Below are 9,523 nucleotides of genomic sequence, written 5' to 3'. Positions count from 1 at the left end.
CTAACAAAAACATATTTCAATATCACATATAAAAAATTAACTAAATAATCAAATGATAAAATACTATGAAACTGAAATCTAAAAAAAACATATTTCAATATCACATATAAAAACTGAAATCTAAAAAAAGCATATTTCAATATCACATATAAAAAATGTTTTAGAAATATTTGTCAAACTTAATTCCATATTCCAAGCAACTGCCAACTATTTCTCTAATAATTATTTAAAATATTTCTCTATTAATTTCTTATTTTGGATGTTATGATTTTTTATTTATTTTAATTGATTGAAATATTTTTATATATATAATTTATCCTAAAATTTTTAAAACTAAAAAAATTCGTAGGTTAAAAGTCTTTCTTCCTTCTATTTCTCAGTTTCAAGAGGCCAATTTAGTCTTTACAACTTGATGTTGTGGCGGAGATATTTTTCCCATATCAGTTTTTTGCCACCCAAATCCCTCTCTTCTCTTCGATGCTCCTTTCATTTTTTTGGGAAAAATGTATGGGTTTGTTTTTGAATGTTTGTTTTCAATTTTTTTTTACATGCAATCATTGTTCTTTTACTTTATTCATTTCTAGTTGCTATCTTTATTCAAGTGCTTTTCCTGAGGCACAAACTTTTGTCGAGTAAAAATGACTTACAAAATTTTATTTTTTTAATACGTGGTAGTGCTTCTTTAAATCTGAATGTATGATTCTTGTTGTTATTTTGTTATTTTTTTTTTGGTTTTTGCTTCTTTAAATCTGAATGTATGATACTTCTTGTTATTTTTGCTTCTTTAAATCCACTCAACGCTTCTTTTTTTTTTTGGTTTTTTTCTTTTGTTTTTTGTTTTTTTATGTCCTATTGGTTTTTTATAACTTTCATATATTTTATGGAATGATCTCTACCTAGGGTGATCACTTGTCACTTGTTATTTTTGCTTCTTTAAATCCACTCCGCATTTTTTTTTTTTTGGTTTTATCTTTTGTTTTTTTGTTTTTTTTCCCTATTGGTTTTTTATAACTTTCATATATTTTATGGAATGATCTCTACCTAGGGTGATCACTTGTCACTTTTATGGAATGATCTTCCCAGTCTATTATGATGGTGTTTAATCCTATGATGTTAGACTTTTGAATCCATGGAATTTAATCCATGGTGTTTGTTACAGTTAAATTACTCTAGAATTTTGAATCTTATGATGTTACAATTTTCTGTAAATTTATGTCTATTTCTCTATACAAATCCTGAAGTTATATACTTGTAAACAACAAAAAACACAAGTTATGTCATTTTCTTCTTACAGAGAACATATATGGGTTGTGTTTGTGCTTCTAGACTATAGATATACTATAAATACACAAAAGGTGGTTAGATTGACCTTTTCAATGTTTCCTTCAAACTTTATCACCACTGCACTGCTTCCAGACAACTGATTTGAGAGAAACAGACCATAGAAGAAAGATAAATTGTGAATATGCAGTTGTAGATATGAATAGGATTTTTTTCATTTAAATAGTTAAATATAAGATTGATAAAGAAATGAAATATTACCTTAAATCCAGCAGAATTTGCATATGTAAGTCTCTAGAAGCTTCCAAGAGTACAAAGATGAATACAAGCTCAAGGAGAAACATGGGGAATGATGAATACAAACTCAAGAGAAACGAGAAATTTTTTCGGCTCGGCTGGGAAGAGTATTTTATGAGAAGGTTATTTTAGGAGAATAGTATTTGTTATTATTTAAATTTTATGTATTTGTATTTTTTTATATGTAATTATTAATTAGGGATTTGTAACGGCAGATGCAAAATATAATGAATCTCAGAATGATATGCATGCATTTGAATCGTCAGGAACTGATAAATAGAGAGAATTTCAATGATTGGGTGAAAAATCAACGGTTTAATATATTCATTTCTCATAATTTAACAATCAATAAATGGTCTTAAAGAGTCAATAAATGGGCATCATCAAATCTGAAATACCGATGGCGTAAAAGACCCAATCAATGGGTATCAAATTGGAAATAGAGCTACTTAACAGATGTGAAGAACTTTTAACGGAGAGGAATTATTTTTAACGGAAAAATCATGTGAACTGTTAAAACAAGAATTGCCGTTAGATAGGCTCTTTATATATATAAGTAGATATATATATATATATATATTGCATGATTATGAAGGTAGATCAGCTAGCTAGGGGCGCCCAAGAAAACATATTACATTAGTATTATTATAATTTGATGGCATTGCATGCATCTTAAATTTTCATTCCGTATGTCAGATGTCCTTAAGAGGATTGAGCATGCAGTAGTACTACGAGCTAGTCTCGATTTCCCCGTTAATTAGTCTGAACCCAATTCCATTAAATTTGTTTATACCTTTCTTTTTGCTTGCATGCATTTTTATATCTATTGTTGACAATTAATTATATGTGTGCCTTTTTTTTTTCTTTTTTTTTTTCACAATTTCATTCCGAATTCAAGCTAGGAATTGAAAATACTTGAGTAACAGAAAGGGAAATCCTAATTTTTGTTAGATGATAAAGGGTAAAAAGCTACAAGTTGTTTGTATTTCTAGTTTTATATTCTTTATTTTACACAGCTGTAAATATAGAAGTAATTTTTACTTTCTGTTAGTTTGTTAGAAAGCAGACTTGTATATAGGCTACTGCCTCCCTTCCTCTTTGGTAATAACAGTACAATACATAGAATTGGATTTCTAAGCCTCCATCAACGCTCTCTGTTTTCTGTTTTTCCTTATTACCAACAACTTACATGGTATCAGAGAGCCAGTGAGAGCAACGATGGAGTTCTCCGAATCGCATATCCTACCTGATTCACCAACCCACTTAGACCTTCATACAATCCTCACTCTCGATACCTCAACCTTGCAGATCCCACAAACCCTTACCGTTTAGATCACGTCAATAGTCCTTCAATCACTCTTGTCGCCGATCTACTCACCATTGAAAACTACACAATCTGGTCCCGTGCAATGAAACGTGCCTTACGAGCTAAGAACAAGCTCGGCTTCATCGACGGCACCTTAACCAAACCCAAACTTCCAAATGATCCTTTAATCGACCTCTGGAATCGTTGCAATGACATGGTAGTGTCATGGATTCAAAATTCCATCACTCCCTCTCTCAAATCTAGTGTTGCCTTCGTCGACGATGCATACGAGATTTGGCTGGATCTTCATGAACGACTGTCTCACCAAAATGGGCCCCGAATCTTTCAATTGAAAAAAGCTTTGGCTTCTCTTTCCCAAGAACATGTCTCGATAAGCATCTATTATAGCAATCTAAAGACTCTTTGGGATGAAATGTCAATTTATGATCCCCTTCCATCTTGTTCCTGCGGCACTATGAAGATTTTTTTGGCTAGATCCCAACGGGATTGTGTTCTTCAATTTTTAATGGGTTTGAATGATTCTTTTTCACCCATTCGTGACCAGATCATGCTTCTAGACCCTCTTCCCCTTGTTTCTAAGGTTTTTTCCCTTGTACAGCAACAAGAGCGCCATAACCAAATTACCTCTTATCCCCAACCTTCTGAAACCCTAGCTCTTGCTGTCAAGAAGCCTTATAACCCTTTCAAACCATCTCACACAAATCAAACCAACCCTCAAAAGGACTGCCCCTATTGCACTCACTGCAAAATTTAAGGTCACACTGTCGATAATTGCTTCAAACTTGGCAATGCTGAACCTCCCCTTTGTATCCATTCCAATATGACTGGTCACTTGGTTGAGAAATGCTATAAGCTTAATGGGTATCCACCGGGTCAAAATTCCATAACAAACAACCTCCTAGTTCTCATGCTAATCTCTCATTTGCTCTTGAATCTGATGGTTTCGGTGAGGACAAAGTGGGTTTGACAAAGCTCCAATATCAGCAACTGCTAGCTCTACTACAATCTCAGGATCCTATATCGGCTAATGTCCTACGTTCAAATAACCCAGCCTCACACTCCAATATGTTTGGTATAATCAATTGCCTTTCAACACACACACACGCCCCTTTGGCTTCACCCAACACAAATTGGATAATTGATACTGGTGCTACAGACCACATGGTCTGTAGCACCTCCCTGTTTTCATCCATTACTTCCACAGTTTCATATTCTGTTAAGCTTCCAAACGGAAGCTCAGCATCAGTGACCCATGTTGGTACCATCCATTTAACCAACATTGTTATTCTCAGAGAAGTTCTTTGTGTCCCCTCTTTCAATTTCAATTTAATTTATGTGTCAAGGTTGACCAAGTCTAACAACAGTTGTTTTATTTTTTTTTTTTCTTCTCATTGTTTCATTCAAGACCTACATTCTTGGACAACGATTGGGAAGGGTGACTTACTGCATGGACTCTATCATTTTCGCTGTTCAGATGTGTCACCCACTGCCCTTACCAATTATTTTTCCATTTATAAACACAAACCACACACAGATCCCACACATTTTGCTTTTGTTGCACAAAATCACAATCCACACAACCTATGACATTCTTGCCTAGGTCACTTATCCAAAAATAGGCTTTAATTGATCAATGATCTTTCTGTAAACACTCACAGATCTCTTACTAATGAAATGCCTTGCACCTTGTGTCCTTTGGCAAAATTCAATAAATTCCCTTTTCCTGATAATTCTCATTCTTCTTCTAATGTATTTGAAACCATCCATTGTGACATTTAGGGACCTTCCCCAACAATAGCACAAGATGGTTCCAAATATTTCTTAACTATTGTGGATGATTTTTCACGTTCCACGTGGCTTTATTTACTCATGACCAAGGCTGAAACCCGCAAGTGCATTGAGTCTTTCTATCATTTAATTGAAACACAATTTAACATGAAACTTAAAATCTTCAAAAGTGACAATGGTGTTGAATTTCAAATGAAATAGTTTTTTAACAAAAATGACATTATTCATCAAAAAAGTTATGTGGAAACCCCTCAACAAAATGCCATTGTTGAGAGGAAACACCAACACTTATTAAACGTCACTAGAGCCCTCATGTTTCAATCTGGTTTGCCCCCATAAATATTGGAATCATGCTATCCTCACAGCAACATACATCATCAACAGACTCCCTACACCTTTTTTCAAAAACAAAACACCATATGAGCTCCTTTTTAAACAAAAACCAACCTATACTCATATGCGAGTTTTTGGATCTTTGTGTTTTGCTGCCACTATCTCCCAAGGCAGAACCAAATTTCTACCTAGAGGTCGTGTCTATGTTTTTATTGGCTATCCTTTTGGAGTTAAAGGCTATAAACTTTTCGATATTCAAAACAACACCATTTTCATTTCAAGAGATACTATTTTTCATGAATTTGTGTTTCCTTTTCATACCATTAATCCTAACTCTTCCCCCTCTACAGATTTCCCACCATCTTCTTTCTCTCTTAATTCACCTCCAACAACGCAAATTAATTCCTCTTTCCCCCATCCCTATCTCCTTCACTTTTACCACAAAACCACCACAACACTTCAAACCTTCCTAACCTTCCCCATACTGCCAAAATCCAATCACCCACACACAACCCCTCACCTACCCCTGCACCTGTCCATCACCTACACAACCCAACTCGCCACACAACCCTGCAACTACACCTTCACCTCCACACTCTAGCTCACCCCATCACTCTCTTCCTCTAACACACCCTGCCATTGCTCCACAACCTACCCTTAGAAGATTCTCTTGGACTAGAACAACCCCTCAATATCTCAAGGATTACCACTGCAACCATGCCATGCAGCACCTTTATGAGCAATCAAGTTCCAAGCAGGCTCCTACTTCAAATGGTAAACCTTTTCCTTTATCTCATTGTTTATCTTATCATCAATTTAACCCTATTTTTCAATCATTCACCATTTCCATTTGCTTGCATACCGAGCCTCACTCTTACAAACAGGCCATTAAGGACCCTGCTTGGTGTAGAGCTATGGAAGCTGAAATTACAGCTTTGGAAACAAACCACACTTGGATACTTACTGACCTACCAGCAGGTAAAAGACCAATTGATTGTAAGTATGTTTACAAGGTAAAATTCAATTCTAATGGCACTTTGGAAAGGTTGAAAGCTAGGTTAGTAGCCAAAGGCTACACCCAAGTAGAAGGTGTAGATTATGTTGATACCTTCTCACCCGTAGCTAAGTTGGTAACTGTCAAACTTTTACTTAGTGCTACAGCCATTAAAGGCTGGTTTTTACATCATTTCGATGTAAACAATGCTTTTTTGAATGGTGATCTAACCGAGAAAATTTACATGAAAAAACCACCCGGATATACCAAGGGTGAACCTCACCAAGTGTGCAAGCTCCTTAAGAGTCTTTATGGCCTTAAACAAGCTTCAAGACAATGGAATTCTAAGTTGACCTCATCTCTCCTTATTTTTAGATTTGTTCAATCCAAATCAGATTATAGTTTGTTTACTAAACAAGAAGAAGATTCCTACATTGCCATTTTAGTTTATGTTGATGATATTCTCGTTGCTAGCAACTCTAATAGTTCCATCTCTTCTCTTATAACTTTTCCCAATAATCAGTTCAAAATAAGATACCTGGGCTGCCAAAGGTATTTTTTGGGTTTAGAGATTGCAAGATCCTCCAAGGGCATCCACTTATGTCAAAGGAAGTATGCCTTTGACATCCTTTCAGATTCGGGTATGTTGGGCTGTAAACCTTTGAAACTTTCTTTGGAACAAAATTCCAAACTTAGCAAAGAAAATGGAACTCCCATTTCTGATCCTAGCATTTATAGGAGACTTATTGGCCGTTTATTGTACCTCACAATCACTCGGCCAGATATCAGTTTTGCTGTTCAATTGCTTAGTCAGTTCATGGACAAGCCTATGTCCACTCATTTGGCTACCGTATACAAGCTTTTGAGATATATTAAAACCTCTCCTGGTCAAGGCATTCTCCTATCATCCTCATCTCAAATTCAGCTAAGGGCATATTGTGATAGTGATTGGGCCCTCTTGTCCTGACTCCCGCAGATCCACCACAGGCTATTGCATATTTTTAGGCCAATCACTAATCTCTTGGAAGTCCAAGAAACAAAATGTAATCTCTCGATCTTCAGCTGAATCTGAGTACAGATCAATGACCACCACTTGTTCAGAGTTGACTTGGCTTCGCTATTTATTACAAGACCTCGATCTACTTCATCCACATCCTACATTTCTTTTTTGTGACAACCAAGTTGCGTTACATATTGTGCCAATCCGGTATTCCACGAGAGAACAAAACATATCGAGCTTGATTGCCACTTAATTCGAGATCAAATTCAAGATGGCAACATCACCACTGCACATGTAACTTCTCAGACACAATTGGCTGATTTGCTTACCAAAGCTTTGCCCTTCTACCTCATACAATCACATCTATCCAAGATGGGAATAATTAATCTTTATTCTCCATCTTGCGGGGGGGTGTTAGATGATAAAGGGTAAAAAGCTACAAGTCGTTTGTATTTCTAGTTTTATATTCTTTTATTCTTTATTTTACACAGCTGTAAATATAGAAGTAAATTTTACTTTTTGTTAGTTTGTTACAAAGCAGACTTGTATATAGGCTACGGCCTCCCTTTCTCTTTGGTAATAACAGTACAATATACAGAATTGGATTTCTAAGCCTCCATCAATGCTTTCTGTTTTTCCTTGTTACCAACAACTTACAATTTTAACGAAGTTGGACTTAAAAGGTTGAATTAATAAGTGTCATAAAAACCTCAAAAGTAAACAATTTGAGTGCTTTTGACTTGATCGAGCAGCATGCAGAATGAAATGAAAATTAAGAGTGCTGATTATGATCAGTCTTTCGGAATGAATGAAAGAAAATGAAAGACATGCAAAGAAGCTGGCTATTGGGTTGGTGGGCACCATGCGAAATTCCAACGGCATTAACGGCACGTACGAAATTAAGCACATGGGTCGATCGAACAGGATTAATGGGTTCGAAAGTGGAAGGAGTGAATTATAATTAGGTGCATGTTGACGATTATAAATAATAAATATTTATTATAAAATAAAAATTATTATATATGCAAACTAATTATCATAATATTATTCATAATTACCCATGGATAAGGGTTTTTTTTTTTAAATTGACGCCTTCTCCAATCTTATTCGGAAGCTTCTCAATCACGTGGCACGTGTTATTCGAAAGACATTGTCTTCGATATATGAATTAGAACAATACAAGCAAATTGCTTGGCTGCAGTCTCGTTTGGATACAAAAAGTGTTTCATTTTATCTCATCTCATCATTACAATTTTTTAAACTCTCACACAAAATATAATAAATAATTCAAAATTTTTAAATCTCAAAAAATAATAATATTAAAAAATAATATTATAATAATATTTTATTAAATTTTTAACTTTTATTTCAATTCACCTTATTTTAATTTATTATTCATACCGCACTTAAAAGTTGTCTCTCCAATTTCTTCAAGGAAATGATTAGGCCTCTTTGGAAATGCGATAGCCTTATATTCTGATTTGGGCCCAAGTCATTGAATTTGAAGCTCCGAGCGACCCAATGTAGTTGGTGTCTTTTGAAAATCAAATCAAACCAAACATACAACATATATTATTAATATTCGCAATAATAATATGGGTTAGACCAATTAGATGATCCACTTGGTATTCTACTACTTATTGGCCCAGAATCCAGATGGGTTACCTCTCAATTTTAGGACTAGGTCAGGTCAGGTCAGGTACTCGATCCGGGTCAATTTTAAGCCAAGGTTTGAATAATTTCCTGCATGGTTAATTTCATCAATTAATAATGGAGATAATTAAAGTAAACGTAGATATTGAAGCCTTGATGATGGGTCTTTGTAACTCTTTTGCTATATCTGTAAAGTGATATCGAGCTAGCTAGATACGAAAGGTTATAAGCCGTGGGCATGATCGACCTGCAGTTTAATTTCACGTCTTGAGAATGGGAAAGAAATTGGTGATCATCATTAGAAACAACGTACATGGAGACTAACTGAACATGAAATATTGCAACGAATGAAATATTGAACGTGAAATCATCACTTGGTCCAAAAATTTATGTTGTTGCGTCAAGAGTAATTTGATGGCCTAATGACATATGACCCGATTCTCTAAATAGAAAACTTGGGTTCAAAACCCCTCACTCCATTGTATAAAAAAAAAGTTTATGTTGATGAAAAGAGATAGAGTATAATTATTTATATTATATTTTTAACAGTTTAACTAGTTACTGATCGTCAAAACTTTGTTTTCGCCGAGTGGCATCTCTCTCTCATCATTCCCTTTGAGAAGTAAATTGTACTCCATTTAAACGGTAGCTAGCTTTATACTCTTTTCTAACAAACTAAATTATAATCCAACGTCTGATCATGCATCATGATACATCTTCTGACCACCTTGTAGTATACAGCTTTGATCTCCTTTTAAGAGAGTTTAATTTCGAGTAACACATGCAGAAGTACCGGGAAAAGAAATCCTGAAATTTGAGGGGTTCCCTCATATATATATGACTCATAAAA

Source organism: Juglans regia, chromosome 8 (assembly GCF_001411555.2).
Source record: "Juglans regia cultivar Chandler chromosome 8, Walnut 2.0, whole genome shotgun sequence".
Lineage (NCBI taxonomy): Eukaryota > Viridiplantae > Streptophyta > Magnoliopsida > Fagales > Juglandaceae > Juglans > Juglans regia.
This window is presented reverse-complemented; position numbering follows the sequence as displayed.